This window comes from Hyla sarda, chromosome 6 (genome assembly GCF_029499605.1).
Source record: "Hyla sarda isolate aHylSar1 chromosome 6, aHylSar1.hap1, whole genome shotgun sequence".
NCBI classification, from domain to species: Eukaryota; Metazoa; Chordata; class Amphibia; order Anura; family Hylidae; genus Hyla; species Hyla sarda.
Genome location: NC_079194.1, coordinates 157,230,087 through 157,247,102, shown reverse-complemented (window position 1 = coordinate 157,247,102; position 17,016 = coordinate 157,230,087). Strand labels below are relative to the sequence as shown.

General features: G+C 39.2%; 1 protein-coding gene across 1 annotated transcript in view; it reads right to left on the bottom strand.

Moving 5' to 3' along the window:
- The window catches only part of LOC130276377 (neural-cadherin-like), a 161,461-nt gene that overhangs the window by 142,885 nt on the left and 1,560 nt on the right, over positions 1-17,016 (bottom strand). The gene's annotated exons all lie outside the window — the stretch shown is intronic.

The window sequence follows — 17,016 nt, the reverse complement described above, 5'->3', positions numbered from 1 at the left end:
AACCCCTACCTGACAAAGTAGATTTTCACAAAAAGTGTATATATATACTCATAAACTACATTTAAATACTTAAAATAATTAAAATAAGCATATATACTCATAAAATGCATCAAAGAAGTATAATAATGAATAAACAATTAGTAAAACAAAAAATAATAAAGCCAAAAATTATGATGAAGAAAGGATAATGGAAGATATGGAAAGGAACAGGCACACATAATGCGTGGGACATAAAGCATACATATACATAAAATATATATGCATATATACACACATATGCGCACACACCCGCATGTGTGCCAACCCTACTGTATATAATCAAGATATGATAATTAACAGACATATATACACACATGTATACATACACATACATATACATACACATGTACATAGACATATGCGCGCAAAGACGTATATGTACATGAATGCACCCACATGTATACATATAGAAACATAAAATAAAATTAAAATTAAAATTAAAACAGAAATAATATTAGTAATAATGATAATAATAACAATTGATAGAAGATCAGAAAGATAAAAATAAAAAACTTTTTTACATAAATATATACTTATGAGAGTATAACACATGAAAAAATAATACATAACAATAATCTTGTACTGAGAACAATCAGAACTACCCCAGCAGTCCGAACTGGCGTTACAAGAACTCTAATTATTGAAATAAAAAACGCTCAATGTGTACTACTACTTACTGATATTAAGCACTTAATTAAAGTGCTAGGTGAAAAAGAGGGGGAATAAGAGGGGAGGAAAAAAGGAAGGAGGGGGGAGGGGAGAAGGATCATTGGTATACAGTTGTAGAGGTGACCACGTGGAAGCAAGTGACCACAGAGAAGCCATTTTTACCAAAGAATGGGTATTATTTAACATTCTCTATGGTCTCATTAAGCCCATTAGGGGTCAATGTTAAGAGCTTGTGAATCCAGTAGGATTCACGATTAATAAGACGTTGATACCTATTTGAATGATCGGATGGAATTGTTTCAGGAATTGTTAATTTTAGAGACTCCAAATTATTATCATGTTTAAGGGTAAAATGTTTTGACACACTATGTAGCAAGTATTTATGTTTGATGTTCCAACGATGTTTATTCATACGTGCCCGCACTGTTTGTACAGTGCGGCCTACGTATTGAAGATTGCAACTGCATGTTAATAAGTATATGGCAAAGGAAGTATTGCATGTAACCTTATCGTTAATATTATATGATAATCCGGTTTGGGAAGAAAAGAATGATGTGGTTCATCATTCTTTTCTTCCCAAACCGGATTATCATATAATATTAAGGATAAGGTTACATGCAATACTTCCTTTGCCATATACTTATTAACATGCAGTTGCAATCTTCAATACGTAGGCCGCACTGTACAAACAGTGCGGGCACGTATGAATAAACATCGTTGGAACATCAAACATAAATACTTGCTACATAGTGTGTCAAAACATTTTACCCTTAAACATGATAATAATTTGGAGTCTCTAAAATTAACAATTCTTGAAACAATTCCATCCGATCATTCAAATAGGTATCAACGTCTTATTAATCGTGAATCCTACTGGATTCACAAGCTCTTAACATTGACCCCTAATGGGCTTAATGAGACCATAGAGAATGTTAAATAATACCCATTCTTTGGTAAAAATGGCTTCTCTGTGGTCACTTGCTTCCACGTGGTCACCTCTACAACTGTATACCAATGATCCTTCTCCCCTCCCCCCTCCTTCCTTTTTTCCTCCCCTCTTATTCCCCCTCTTTTTCACCTAGCACTTTAATTAAGTGCTTAATATCAGTAAGTAGTAGTACACATTGAGCGTTTTTTATTTCAATAATTAGAGTTCTTGTAACGCCAGTTCGGACTGCTGGGGTAGTTCTGATTGTTCTCAGTACAAGATTATTGTTATGTATTATTTTTTCATGTGTTATACTCTCATAAGTATATATTTATGTAAAAAAGTTTTTTATTTTTATCTTTCTGATCTTCTATCAATTGTTATTATTATCATTTTTACTAATATTATTTCTGTTTTAATTTTAATTTTATTTTATGTTTCTATATGTATACATGTGGGTGCATTCATGTACATATACGTCTTTGCGCGCATATGTCTATGTACATGTGTATGTATATGTATGTGTATGTATACATGTGTGTATATATGTCTGTTAATTATCATATCTTGATTATATACAGTAGGGTTGGCACACATGCGGGTGTGTGCGCATATGTGTGTATATATGCATATATATTTTATGTATGTGTATGCTTTATGTCCCACGCATTATGTGTGCCTGTTCCTTTCCCTATCTTCCATTATCCTTTCTTCATCATAATTTTTGGCTTTATTATTTTTTGTTTTACTAATTGTTTATTCATTATTATACTTCTTTGATGCATTTTATGAGTATATATGCTTATTTTAATTATTTTAAGTATTTAAATGTAGTTTATGAGTATATATATACACTTTTTGTGAAAATCTACTTTGTCAGGTAGGGGTTAATACCTGCGTGTATATAAATCCCTCCCTGAGAAGTGTTTGTTATGCCTGATGAAACCGCGCAAGCGCGGTGAAACGCGTCGCATTGGATTAAATCTGTTCGCTACACACCTGGCTCTATTGTCCTCTCCTTGGTCAGCGCCGATATTCCCATCATCTCTGAAGTTCACCTCACATCTCTTCCAATAAGAGAGACCTGGAGCAGTTTGCAAAGGAAGAGTGGTCCAACATTCCGGCTGAGAGGTGTAAGAAGCTTATTGATGGTTATAGGAAGCGACTGATTTCAGTTATTTTTTCCAAAGGGTGTGCAACCAAATATTAAGTTAAGGGTGCCAATAATTTTGTAAAGCCCATTTTTGGAGTTTGGTGTGACATTATGTCCAATTAGCTTTCTTTTCCTCCCTTTTTTGGTTTAGTTCCAGTACACACAAAGGGAATAAATATGTGTATAGCAAAATAAGTGTTACTGCTATGGTTTTCTGTGAGAAATACTTCACATTCTTGGAAAATTTCAGGGGTGCCAACATTTACGGCCATGACTGTAGCTAATAGGCACAGATATGGGGAGTTGGACTCCCACCGATTTAATATAAATGGCTTATCTGGAAGATATCCCATCAATTGTAAAAGACTGGATAACATCTGTAAAGGTATTATGTTATATGCCAATCCCTGTCCATATTCCCTATCAGTGTCCTTCCCTGTGAGCAAAAATGGAGACACTTTTGTTACATTACAATACAAATTGTGTTTTACTTGCAGTAACCACTGTTCCATCAGTAACCCCCATTCCTTCACAGAAGCCCCACCGCTTTTTATCCCCCAGTAACAGAAAATCTATACATCATCTCCTGCACATTCCCCATTATAAATATGATGCTTATCTATGCTAAGACTTCGCAGTGAAGAGACAATGCATTTATTAAAACATGGCAACTCTGCTGTATTATTAGTCTGAAGGTCAAACAAGCTGTAAATGTTCACATTAAATCAAGGAAGCCAGAGCTCTGAGCGCAGTAATTTCCATCGATCCAAAAAATCATATCAACTGAATGACTCAAAATATTTTTAATAATGCACAGCGTTTTCATTTTTTTTTTCTTGTGTATGTGTTGCTGCTCAGGTTTTGCACTTTAAGGTTATTTTTACCTTTGAACACCACTCAACACCTAAAATACAGATACAATCTAAATAGAATGGTAAATCACTGTGAACTTTACATTATTTATACTCTACTGATCCTTAAGCTGGCTATACACATTAGATCAGTTCTGGCCGAACCTGCTAATTTCAGCATGACCGTCCATCCATCTAATGTATATGATGGCCCCCTTACTTAGCCCAAACATCTGATGGATAGGGCTTGTTGAATTTCAAATTCTTGATCCTTTTGTTCTCACAGAGACAGGGCACTACTAGAGGTGTATTCTGCCAGTTGTCAGGAACCACAAGACCAGATGAAGACAATAGCGCAGTCTAAATCACACCTTTATTAAAATAATTTAAAATAACTTTAAAAAAAATAGACCAGGCCAGGCCAGGGAACCAAAGCAGGTACTCAGAAATTGCCAAAGTTAGGAAACCGGTTGCAGTGTAGCCAGAAATCAGAACCAGGATCAGGTACCAGAGTGGATGTCAGCTAAAACAGGGTTATACACAGTCAGAAATAACAGGAACACTCTTGAAGATCAGAGACCAAGACCGGACTGAGGCAGTATGAACTGCTTGCAGTTAAATAGCCAAGGCTCAGTAGGGAAGAGGATGGAAGATTAGATTATGGAAGATTAATCATGGCATGATTAAGGACTATATGGTCCAAAACGCGTCGGCGTTTCTGCTATGATTTTATTCACCATTTTTCTGTTCACCTTCAATTTTTAATGGCTTGAATTAAAATTCTGGATTTTTAACTCGATTTCCCTGGGAGCTGGACCCTGTTCTTTCTCTTCATTTCAAGTTTTCACTCCAAGTATGCGGTTGGATATTGTCCGTGCTTCCTATCCACATTCGAAGTCCTCCTCCTCCCCAGAGTTTATAAAGTGGTGAGCTGGTTTTTCTTTTTCATTCCCTAGTCTAGCCTTTCTCTCTCCCAGAAGAAAGGGTAGGACCTGAACCTGGTATGACCTACAGTCAGGTCAGTGCTGCATGTCTGCCTTATTTTTATAGAAATCATGGCTTACAGAAAAATATACAATATGGGTCCCCATACCATCCAGAACATTATTCAGTCCAGCTACAGCATTATCTTTGTTCCAGCTGGAACAAAGTCCAGTAAGTGAGGGCAGGAGTATTGTTACTCTGTGCTCGCTCACTCCTGTCTTATCTGTCAGTCTGCAGCGTGAAAACTGAGAGAAGAGGGTTAAAGAGCAGCCTGCAGTGATTTGATGAAGAGATCCAGCAGTACACAGTAGACTCAGGGAGGAAGTGAATGCATGCTGAGGGCAGGCTCAGTGCTTGCCTGGAACACATCCCCTTCCTGAGCAGTGGATGTTAGACTAAATTATCATCAGAACATAGTGATTTGTAAGCCAAAAACAAAAGCTAGACACATAAAAAAACACATAAAAGAGCAAAGAATCTGCATGACCTAGTAAGTAATAGAAGAATTTTTTTTCTGTGATATGACAGGTACACTTTAAAGACAATCTGTCCTTCTATCTCTTTGTTATGCACAGACAGCTGATAGGGAGATAGAACAAATGATACTTGTCACGTGGATGATGGATGTTTGTAAAATATATATAACATATTTTTTTCTTTCCAAGCTTATGTCATAGAGGCCGCACAAACTTGGTAAGAACTATGATTTTATATATGTTTATATATATATATATATATTCCACTGACACCTGTCTCATGTTATATTTAAATTCTCATGTGTTATGGAGATGGTGCTCAGCTTTAGCATACACACCTATACCCCCCATCCCCACCCCTGCCATATGCAGAAAAAGCATTGTAGGATTGATTTTAGCAAAGTTTGCTAAAAGTGTTGTGCCCATCTTTCACAACTTTATTGACATTGAGTACTTATGCCATCATATGTCAAAACAGTAAAAGGCGACTGCCCATTTCTACATAGCTGGGCTCACATGTTGTATATTTGCATATTTGTTGCAGAATGGGGTCTTACCAAATACAATTCCCATATAATGCTTGTCACTGTGGGTGTCAATCTTTCCAATGCACCACACAGAAATCAAGACATTGGTAGCAGATTTTAATTTGATTTTTATTCAGATTTGAAAGCTGGTATAACAGATTAAAGTAGTTATCTGGATATGTATATATACACTGGAGATCAAAATTAGAGAACAATTTATGAACACTTGATTTTTTCAGAAATAATGTAATCTACATTGATCATCATTTGAAGGATTTTTTGTAAGGGGTACACCATGCCATTAGAACAGTGTTTTACAAAATAACCAAAGAATATCGACATAAAACCTTTATTTTTTCCAAAAACTTGATGATCATAATTAGTGAACAGCAACTGCTCTGGTGAGATTTTGGTCTACTCTTCTTCCAGTCTCTTCCACAGTTCTGTGACGGTTGTAGGCTTCTTGGACATAACTTTGTCACCAAGGATTTTGTAAAGGATTTCTATTGGGTATAGATCAGGACTCTGGGCTGGCCATTACATTGTTTCAATTTTTTTTTAGTTTCAAGGAACTGCTTTACCTGTTTTGCTGTGTGACAAGGGCCATTGCCCTGTATGAAAATTGCTGCTGATTGAGTGATGAACACAAGGAAGGAACCATGTGTTGTTGAAAAAGGTTCTGATACACACTTGCATTCAATACAAGAATTTAGGTGCATTATTGTGGTAGATTTGCTAACCCTCAACACTGATGTTAAAATTGAGACACTAGCCAGTATATCCTTATATGAAGGACATACCTGAGCCCGCACACCAACGCCAGGCTGTGAGTCGTCCTAATGCTGCTGTAATTGCCCACTGGCCCCTGGTTTTTGCTTATCACGCACAGGTAGGTTTAGCGTTAGGTCCCGTGCCATTTGAGAAACCTTGGCGTTGGTGTGTGGGCTCAGGTATGTACTTCATATAAGGATAAACTGGTTAATGTCTCAATTTTAACATCAGTGTTGAGGGTTAGCCAATGTCATTGTTTACATCTACTACAGTAGTGCACCTAAATTCTTGTATTGTATTATTCTAATTGTTACACATCCTCACCGTTTATCTGGTGTAGGATGCCATTGTGGTACCTGTGGTCTGCTGCAGGCATTCCCCATGGTATGCATTTTTATGCTGGGGATGGCCCTTAGCAACAGACCACAAGGGCAGGATCTGCTCCACCAGCATAAATGCACAACAGTTTTTGGGGTTGAGCACCTCCTGCCATTTGAGACATCTTTGTTGTTGTTTAAACACACTTGCATTCACTCTGCCATGTAGCTGTATGAGAGGTCCAACTCCTGCTGCAGAAAACATTCCCCAAACCATGACACCTCCTCTTCCACCTTTCAATGACTTCTTTACACACTTTGGGTTCAGTCTTTCCTTTGTTTGTCGATGAACATAATGTTTTCCATTAGACCCAAATAAATTATACTTGCTTTAATCACTAAAATGAACTCTGGAACACTTCTCCTCTGTCCACACAACGTGCTCCTCAGCAAAGGTGAGTCTAGCCTTTTGATTCTTTCTGCTAATGAGATGTTTGGTCACTTCAGAGTGGGCTTTCAGCCCAAATGGTCTTAAACGTCGGGACACTGTATGATGAGACAGATCCTTACCCTGTTCAGTGCTGAACTGGTGAGCAAGTCCAACTGCATTGTTATAAAGATTACCCATGGAGATCGTGAGTCCTCAGACACGGTGCGATCTTCGCTCTTTGAGGCTGATGATAGGGGTGTTGCAGGAGAGATCACGGGGGTCCCCAGCGGTGGTACCCCCGTGATCAGACATCTTATCCCCTATCTTTTGGATAGGGAATAAGATGTGTAGGGCCGGGGTACCCCTTTAAGGAAATTAGCACCGATTGCCAGATTAACACCAATAACTTGCAGGTATCTGAAAGTATGTTTTCTAATTTTGATCAGTGTTCTTTTTCAATTATCTCATTTATATTTTAACTCTGTGCTTTAGAATAAATATTATTTGTGAAATAAGCTTGAAATACAGCTATTTTACCCATGTTAAGATATATTCACATAGGACTACACTATGACCTTGACATTTAGGAAATTGAGTTTTCTCTAATCTCCAGTGTGTGTGTGTGTGCATAAATATATATATGTATATATATATATATATATATATATATATATATATATATATCTTGAGATAACTCATTTAATTCTTTAACCTCTTAAGGACGTACGCCCTGAGTCCGTTCCCTTTCTATACCGCTGGCACCACGTCATAGCGGGTCGGGCCCGGCCTCTAACAACATCAGGGACCCGTTGCTAAAGGGTTAATAGCGCGCGGCACAGCGATCAGTGCCACACGCTATAAACCCTTTAGATGCGGCGTTCAAAGTTGATCGCCACATCTAAAGTGAAAGTAAACTACTCCCGGCTAGCTCAGTGGGCTGTTTGGAACAGCTGCGGCTAAATCGCTGCATCCTGAACAGCTGGAGGACACAAGGAGGGTACCTACCTTCCTCCTGCGTGTCCGATCGCTGAATGACGGTTCCGTGCCTGAGCAGTCAGGCATGAGCAGTCAAGTGGCAGAATCATTGATCAATGTTATCCTATGGGATAACATTGATCAATGTAAAAGATCAGTATGTGCAGTGTTATAGCCCCCTATGAGGGCTATAACATTGCAAAATAAAAGGGACAAAAAGTTAATAAAGATCATTTAACCCCTTCCCTAATAAAAGATTAAATCACCCCCCTTTTCCCATAAAAAAAACCTGTGTAACTAAAAATAAAAATAAACATATGTGGTATCGTCGCCTGCAGAAATGTCCAAATGATAAAAATATGTAATTAATTAATTATAAATATATAATTAATTACAAAGTCCAAAATAGCGTATTTTTGGTCACTTTTTATATCATCAATAAATGAATAAAAAGCAATCAAAAAGTCCGATCAATACAAAAATGGTACCGCTAAAAACTTCAGATCACGGCGCAAAAAATGACCCCTCATACTGCCTGGTATGCAGAAAAATAAAAAAGTTATACACTTCAGAAGATGACAATTTTAACATCTTGGGGACGGAGGGCGTACCAATAGGCCCTCAGCCCGCACTCTGTCTATAACGTTGGGCCACGCTGTGGCCCAGCATCATAACAGGTCGGGCCTGGCCTCTAACAACGGCTGGGACCAGTGGCTAATAGCGCGCAGCATTAACCCTTTAGACGCGGCGTTCAAAGTTGAATGCCACATCTAAAGTGATAGTGAATCATTGCCGGTTAGCTCAGGGTGCTGTTCGGGATGTCCTCGGTGAAAAACGTGGCATCCCGAACAGCTGTAAAGACGGCAGAAGGGTCCCTTCCTTCCTCCATGCTGTCCGATCGCCGAATGACTGCTCAGTGCCTGAGATCCAGGCATGAGCAGTCAAGTGGCAGAATCATTGATTAATGGTTTCCTATGAGAAACCATTGATCAATGTAAAAGATCAGTGTGTGCATTGTTATTGCCCCCTATGGGAGCTATAACATTACAAAAAAAAAGTGGAAAAAAATAAAAATATGCAAATGTGAATAAAAATAAATATATGTGGTATCGCTGTGTGCGGAAATGTCCGAATTATAAAAATATTTTATTAACTAAACTGCACGGTCAATGGCGTATGCGCAAAAAAATTCCAAGGTCCAAAATAGCTTATTTTATGTCACTTTTTATTTCATAAAAACATTTATAAAAAGTGATTAAAAAAAGTCTGATCAATACATACATGGTACCGCTAAAAACTTCAGATCACGGTGCAAAAAATGAGCCCTCATACCACCCCACACACGGAAAAATAAAAAAGTTATATGGGTCAGAAGATGACAATTTTAAACGTATACATTTTCCTGCAGGTAGTTATGATTTTTTCCAGAAGTACGACAAAATCAAACCTATATAAGTAGGGTATCATTTTAATCGTATGGACCTACAGAATAAAGATAAGGTGTAATTTTTACCGAAACATGTACTGCGTAGAAACGAAAGCCCCCAAAAGTTACAAAATGGCATTTTTTCTTCAATTTTGTCGCACAGTAGATTTTTGGGTAAAATGACTGATGTCATTACAAAGTAGAATTGGTGGCGCAAAAAATAAGCCATCATATGAATTTTTAGCTGCAAAATTGAAAGGGTTATGATTTTTAAAAGGTAAGGAGGAAAAAACTAAAGAGCAAAAACTGGAAAACCCTCTGTCCCCAAGGGGTTAAACATATACATTTTCCTGCATGTAGTTATGATTTTTTCCAGCAGAACGACAAAATCCAACCTATATAAGTAGGGTATCATTTTAACCATATGGACCTACAGAATAAAAAGAAGGTGTCATTTTTACTGAAAAATTTACTGCGCAGAAACGGAAGCCCCCCAAATTTTCAAAATGGCGTTTTTCTTCAATTTTGTTGCACAATGTATTCTTTCCGTTTCGGCATAGATTTTTTGGTGAAATGACTGATGTCATTACAAAGTAGAATTGGTGGCACCAAAAATAAGCCATCATATGGATTTTTAGGTGCAAAATTGAAAGAATTATGCTTTTTTAAAGGTAAAGAGGAAAAAACGAAAGTGCAAAAAAGGAAAAACCCCGGGTCCTTAAGGGGTTAACTCCTATGTAGTTATATATATATATATATATATATATATATATATATATATATTTGTATATTTTGCTAGCCAGCAGGAAAACAAAGAAAATATAAATAAACTATATTTCAAAACTATGACAATTGTGTGGGATGTAAGAATTAAACTTCTTCTTACCAGCGCTCTTGTAGTGCCTCCGTTGTCCTGCTCTGGTCCCCTGGTGTGATTAGCTTCCCCAGCTGCCCGGGAAGCACCTAGGTCATTGGTTTATACTACCACTCAGCGGAGGCGGAATCTTGCTGCTTCCCGGGCAAGACATCAGAGGCATTGTAGGAGCGCTGGAGGTGAGTAAAGGTTTATTTCTTCATATCCCACATAATGAACATAGGTTAAAAAAAATAACTTATCCTGCAGGTAACCCTTTTAAAAGAAGCATTTTAAGAAACTTTTAACTGTGTAAACTTACTCTAAGGGCTCTATTACATGGCCCAACTCACCCTGTAAACAATTGCCGATCTGGTAGATTGGAGCTAATTTAAAGAGCCTATAACAAGGCTTGACCAGCATGTGGGGAGGGCCACATGAACGATCACTGCACCATTTATGTGGCCATTTTCACGAATCATCCATTTGCCATAAATCCCCTATTGCATGGGGAGATGAGCATTTGACAAATGAAATGGGGACATTAGCAACGCAAAAGGAAGCGATTAGCCAAGAAATGAGGATGTTCGTTGGCTGATCACTTGGCTTATTACACAGGGCAATATCGACCTATAAGGCTAATAATCGCTTTGTGTAAAATGCCTGAACAATACCTTATTTACAATGGTTGGACTTTAGAGCTTATTTGTTGGGTAAGTAGTTGCCAGATAAGTAGTGTCAGTATTTTTTGGATACTGATCATTCCTCCTCTATTGGAATTATCATGCACATGCAATTAAGACATTATAAGGGATTATAAAGGAGGTGTTGGTTGTAGGTAACCCCTGTCCATGCTATGAATCCCTCTCTATTTGCTAATGCAAAGACCTGAGTCCAACTGGTTATTGCTTATGCAGAACACACACCCAGTGAGCATAACTGGCACTCATTGATTTCAGTAGGTAACCTGTAATGGTTTGTTTTTTCTGTAGCAGTTCTCTTGCAGACAGCATGCCTTAATGTGTTTCACAATGGTAATTGGGGAGTCCAAACCAGAAAATGTATTTTAACCCCTTAAGGACCGGAGGTTTTTCCGTTTTTGCATTTTCGTTTTTTGCTCCTTGCCTTTAAAAAATCATAACTCTTTCAAATTTACACCTAAAAATCCATATGATGGCTTATTTTTTGCGCCACCAATTCTACTTTGTAATGACGTCAGTCGTTTTGCCCAAAAATCTATGGTGAAGCGGGAAAAAAAATCATTGTGCGACAAAATTGAAAAAAAAATGCTGTTTTGTAACTTATGGGGGCTTCCGTTTCTACGTAGTACATTTTTCGGTAAAAATGACACCTGATATGTATTCTGTAGGTCCATACGATTAAAATGATACCCTACTTATATAGGTTTGATTTTGTCGGACTTCTGGAAAAAATCATAACTACATGCAGGAAAATTAATACGTTTAAAATTGTCATATTCTGACCCCTATAACTTTTTATTTTTCCGTGTATGGGGCGGTATGAGGGCTCATTTTTTTGTGCCGTGATCTGAAGTTTTTAACGGTACCATTTTTGCATTGATAGGACTTATTGATCAGTTTTTATTCATTTTTAAATGATATAAAAAGTGACCAAAAATGCACTATTTTGGACTTTGGAATTTTTTTTGCGCGCACGCCATTGACCGAGTGGTTTAATTAATGATATATTTTTATAATTCGGACATTTCCGCATGCGGTGATTCCACATATGTTTATTTTTATTTTTATTTACACTGTGTTTTTTTTTTTTATTGGAAAAGGGGGGTGATTCAAACTTTTAATAGGGGAGGAGTTAAATGATCTTTATTCACTTATTTTTTTCACTTTTTTTTTGCAGTGTTATAGGTCCCATAGGGACCTATAACACTGCACACACTGATCTTCTATATTGATCACTGGTTTCTCATAAGAAACCAGTGATCAACGATTCTGCCGCATGACTGCTCAGGCCTGGATCTCAGGCACTGAGCAGTCATTCGGCGATCGGACAGCGAGGAGGCAGGAAGGGGCCCTCCCGCTGTCCTGTCAGCTGTTCGGGATGCCGCGATTAGCCGCGGCTATCCCGAACAGCCCGACTGAGCTAGCCGGGAACTTTCACTTTTAGCCGCGCGGCTCAGCTTTAAGCGCGCGGCTAAAGGGTTAATAGCGCAAGCGGCGCCGCGATCGGCACTGCACGCTATTAGAGGCGGGTCCCGGCTTCACTATGACGCCGGGCCCGCCGTGATATGACGCGGGGTTACTGTGTAACCCCGCGTTATATCAGAAGAGCAGGACCAAGGACGTACCGGTACGTCCTTGGTCCTTAAGGGGTTAAAGGTTTTCTAGGAAAGGGGTCCTTTGAAAAGCCGATCAAGGGTCCCAGCAGCAGAATCAACGCTTATTGCTATTATTGATGAAACTCAAGGAGACTACTATTAAAGGGGTTATGCAGCGTGAGGGTGTTTTTATTTATTTATAAATATGCCCATCCTGTTACATATAAAAAAAAAAATTGTCCTGCTCCTGTTATATGACACTTCATACCTGGTGGGTTCTGATTGCTTTGAGCAGCAAGGACCAACAGCTAATGACGGACACTGACCATCAAGCTGATGCTCAGCATTAACCCTTTAGCTGCAAAATCTAAGACGGGAAAAATCAGACTTCAGTAGTCCAGTGGAGCTGATTGGAACATCTACTGCAAAATCACAGTTCCGATCAGCTGAGAGAACAACGGAAGGGCCCTTATCTGCTTCCTTGCCGTCCGATTAGCACTCCAATGCTCCAGAAAGCCATTGTAGGCTGGAGCAATGGAGCAGTGATAACATGTAATAGTCCACAATGGGGACTAAAAGAAAGTGCTTTCATTACCAAAGTTCAGAATTTCCTCTTTTGGTCACTTCATTGACCAGAAAAAAATTGAAAAAAAGCGATCAAAAAGTCCCATCAAAACAAAATGGTACATACATCACCGTATATGGAAATATAAAAGAATTATAGGGGTCAGAAGAGGACAATTTTAAGAATACTCATTGGTACAAAAAGTTATAATTTTTTTTTTTAAGTAGTAAAATAAAAAAATATATAAATATTAGATAATGTGTAATTTTTATCGAAAAGTACACTACGTAGAAACAGAAGCTCAAATTTGCAAAATGTTGAGACTTTTTTCAATTTTCCCCACAAATAATTTTTTTTTGTTTCACCGAAGATTTAAAATGAGTGATGTAAAATTGGTGGTGCAAAAAAAAGCCCTCATATTGGTCTGCCAGTGGAACATTGCATGCATTATGACTTTTAGAAGACGAGGAAGCAAAAATGAATGAAAAAAAAAAAACGTGAGAGCTCTGACTGCTGTTATTGAGCCCCTGAAATCCCTTTCATGGTGCACTGCTATTTCTAATACACTACATTTTATGAGGTGGGGCCAGAGATCATCTGTTTGCCAGTAGTACACATACATGGACTTACTTTCCCTTACTTTTCTGGTCAGTCACAGCAAGCTGGGTTCAGCTTAATGATGAAGCTGAGACTACACCTGGAAAACTGGCTTACCACTCAGTGCTGATATGTTCTGGGCAGGGCTATATTTACAGCTTGTGATTCCCTAAGCACTCTAAATAAACACCTTAAGGTTGATTCTGCAAAATATGCTGTGTATTTCCTGACGGCAGCCCTGTGTATGCAGCTAGATTTGGAGGTAGGGTCAGCACATTGATGTAATTATGACGTGCAGACCTGCCTCCAAGCCTCTCCACACACACAGGGCTTCCGTGTGTGTGTCTACTCATAGAAAAATATGCAGCATATTTCCTGCTGCACGGCGTGAAATACGTTGCGTATGCACTACGTGGGACCATACCCTTAATGCAGATTTGTCACAACACTGCACTACATGTAGATGTTGTTGCAGATTCACCATGGATCTTACTTCTGTACACAGAAAGTGGTGAAATCAATCACAAATTCAAAACATTTTGAGTGAATGCAGTGCAAATCTGCAGGGTGAATGCTTACCCATTTGGATTCAGTATGGCGGCAGCAACTACTGCAAAAGTATTTATAGATTTTTTATTCACTGGAGTGCTGCCCTCCTCAACACTGCTACCTTAGGCAGTCTCATGAATTGCTGTTGAGAAACCTGGCTTATGGCTCGATGATCATATGTTCTTAGACTGCTGGAAAACTGGGAAATCTAGGTTACAGCTCAGTGATGATGAATTCTGAGACTGCTGCTGAGACTGAGAAAGTTTGGATATTTAAGATGCAGGGGCTGCCTGCTAAAGTAAAAAAAAAAAAAAAGCCTGTACTTACCTCCTGCATTCCCTCTTAGCCTCTGTTATTGTGGCACCCGGTCTCTGCCAGGCTGCACTTCACGATGTTTTGGTTAACATGTCACACTGCTGCTCAGCCAATCACTGGCAGAGGCAGGACAACACTGTGTCAGTGATTGGCTAAGCAGAAATGTGACTTGTTAAACACAGCACCAGGAAGAGGAGCATGGCAAAGACTGGGTGCCATGATAACAGTGGTTGTGGTGAAGTATGGAAGGTAAGTAAAGGTGTTTTTACTTAGAGTAGGCAGCCTGTGCATATTTATGAAAAAAAATATGCTGGGCAATCCATTTAATGATGTCCTAAGACTGCTGCTTAGACAGGGAAAACTGGGCTTCAGCTTAGTAATGAAACTGAAACTGCTGGGTCAACACGTGATGATAAGTTCTGAGGCTGCTAGTGCTGATGAAACTGGCAAAGTTGACTTACCTCTTATTGATGTTATGTTCATAGAAACATAGAATGTGTTGACAGATGAGAATCATTTGGCTTATCTAGTCTGCCCAATATTCTGAATACTATCAATAATCAGAGGTGTAACTTGTAGCTTCTGGGCCCCGATGCATAATCTGTAATGGGGCCCATGTCTACCATGTGCCATTCATGCTACTGGGTTCTTCTTATGGGGTCTTGGGGCCCTCTCCGTCACAGAGCCTCAGTGCGACTGCTACTTCTGCACCCCCTATAGTTTTGCCCCTGTCGATAATCAATAGATTTCTACTGAATAAGCTTGATTTCCACTTGAAATACTACCATACTGTGACTGAATAAAAACTACTATATAAGACCATTATTCCCCCATAAAGTGACCGTATAGGGGTGACCCGAGCTATACACAGGCTCTTTTGACCATATAATTGATTGTAGTGTAGTGACTCACAGACGGGGTCTTCTTGGACTCAATCTCTTTCCTTTTCTATCTTGCTTATATCACCATGAAGTCTTCTTCCAACCATGACACATCTCAGCAGAATCTTCCAGAAAAACATAGTAGGCACCGCATTTTTTCAGAACATGTCCAGCCTTTTCCCTACCCTCAGTGCCCCAAATAATGCCTCACTTGGTAATCCCCCTCCCCCCCCAATTAGGTAGATACCTCTAGCAGGTAGGTAGATAGGTAGGCAATCCCACCCAGTAGATAAATAGGCAAGGAATCCCTTCAGTAGGGAGGTAGGCAGGGGTTAGGAATTCCCCCAGGAAGGTAAAGAATTTCCCCAATAGGAAGACAGGTAAAGAATCCCACCAGTAGGCAGGTAGGTAAGGAGTCGACCCAGTGGGGGGGGGGTGTAGGTAGGTAAGCCCCCTCAATCAGGTAGATACCCCCAGTAGGTAATACTTTTCTCATGGTCAACCTCATGTGCACTGTGATAACATTGCGTGTGGCATGCAGCATAAGTTCTGTGAAGCTGTGGTAATGTACAGGAGCAGGGATTCCTCTACCTTCTCCGCAGTGCCAGGAGGAAGCATTAAACTAAAGGAGGAAGCATTAAAAGGGCAGAGGGTGAAAGTCCCCTTTTGACCCAATTTGTGCCCGTCCCTGCACCCACCATTATAATAAAGTTACCTGGCAGCAGTAAAGTAACTAAAGTTTTCCTGCTATTCAGGAGTTTGAGCCTGACCTGACTAATGACTGCTTATGGAACTACAATATTGAATATTAAATTAAAAGTATTACACGGCACCCATTGAAATGAACATAAATACAGCAGGTCTACTAGAGGGAGAACACAGTAAAGCCACCATGAATTTGAGATGACCATTTCCGCTGAACAGAAATGAGCAGGTCCAGTGATAATCTTGCTCACTTTAGACATAAATGTACAGACCCTAACAATCTAAACATTAGGGGAAAGGAAACATTTTCAGTACATAGGAACATACAAATGTCATCTTACATTGCTGCTGTGGCTAAAGTCAGGCTTGTTGTATTGTCCCTAAGTATATGATGCTGGCATATCAGTTCCTCTTAAGAGGAGCTACATGTATATAGAATTAATTTTAACCCTCGATTTAGCCCTCAACAAGCTGCGAGAGTGACATAGGTACAGTATGCAAGGCAGGATTCAGGTAGATTTGCTATTTTAAGGTCCTGGGAGAAGTTACACATCATTTCAATCACCTAGGTCAGTGTGCGGACCTCCAGATGTTGCAAAACTACAACTCCCAGCATGCCCGGACAGCCGATGGCTGTCCGGGCATGCTGGGAGTTGTAGTTTTGCAACATCTGGAGGTCCGCAGGTTGGAGACCACTGACCTAGGTGGT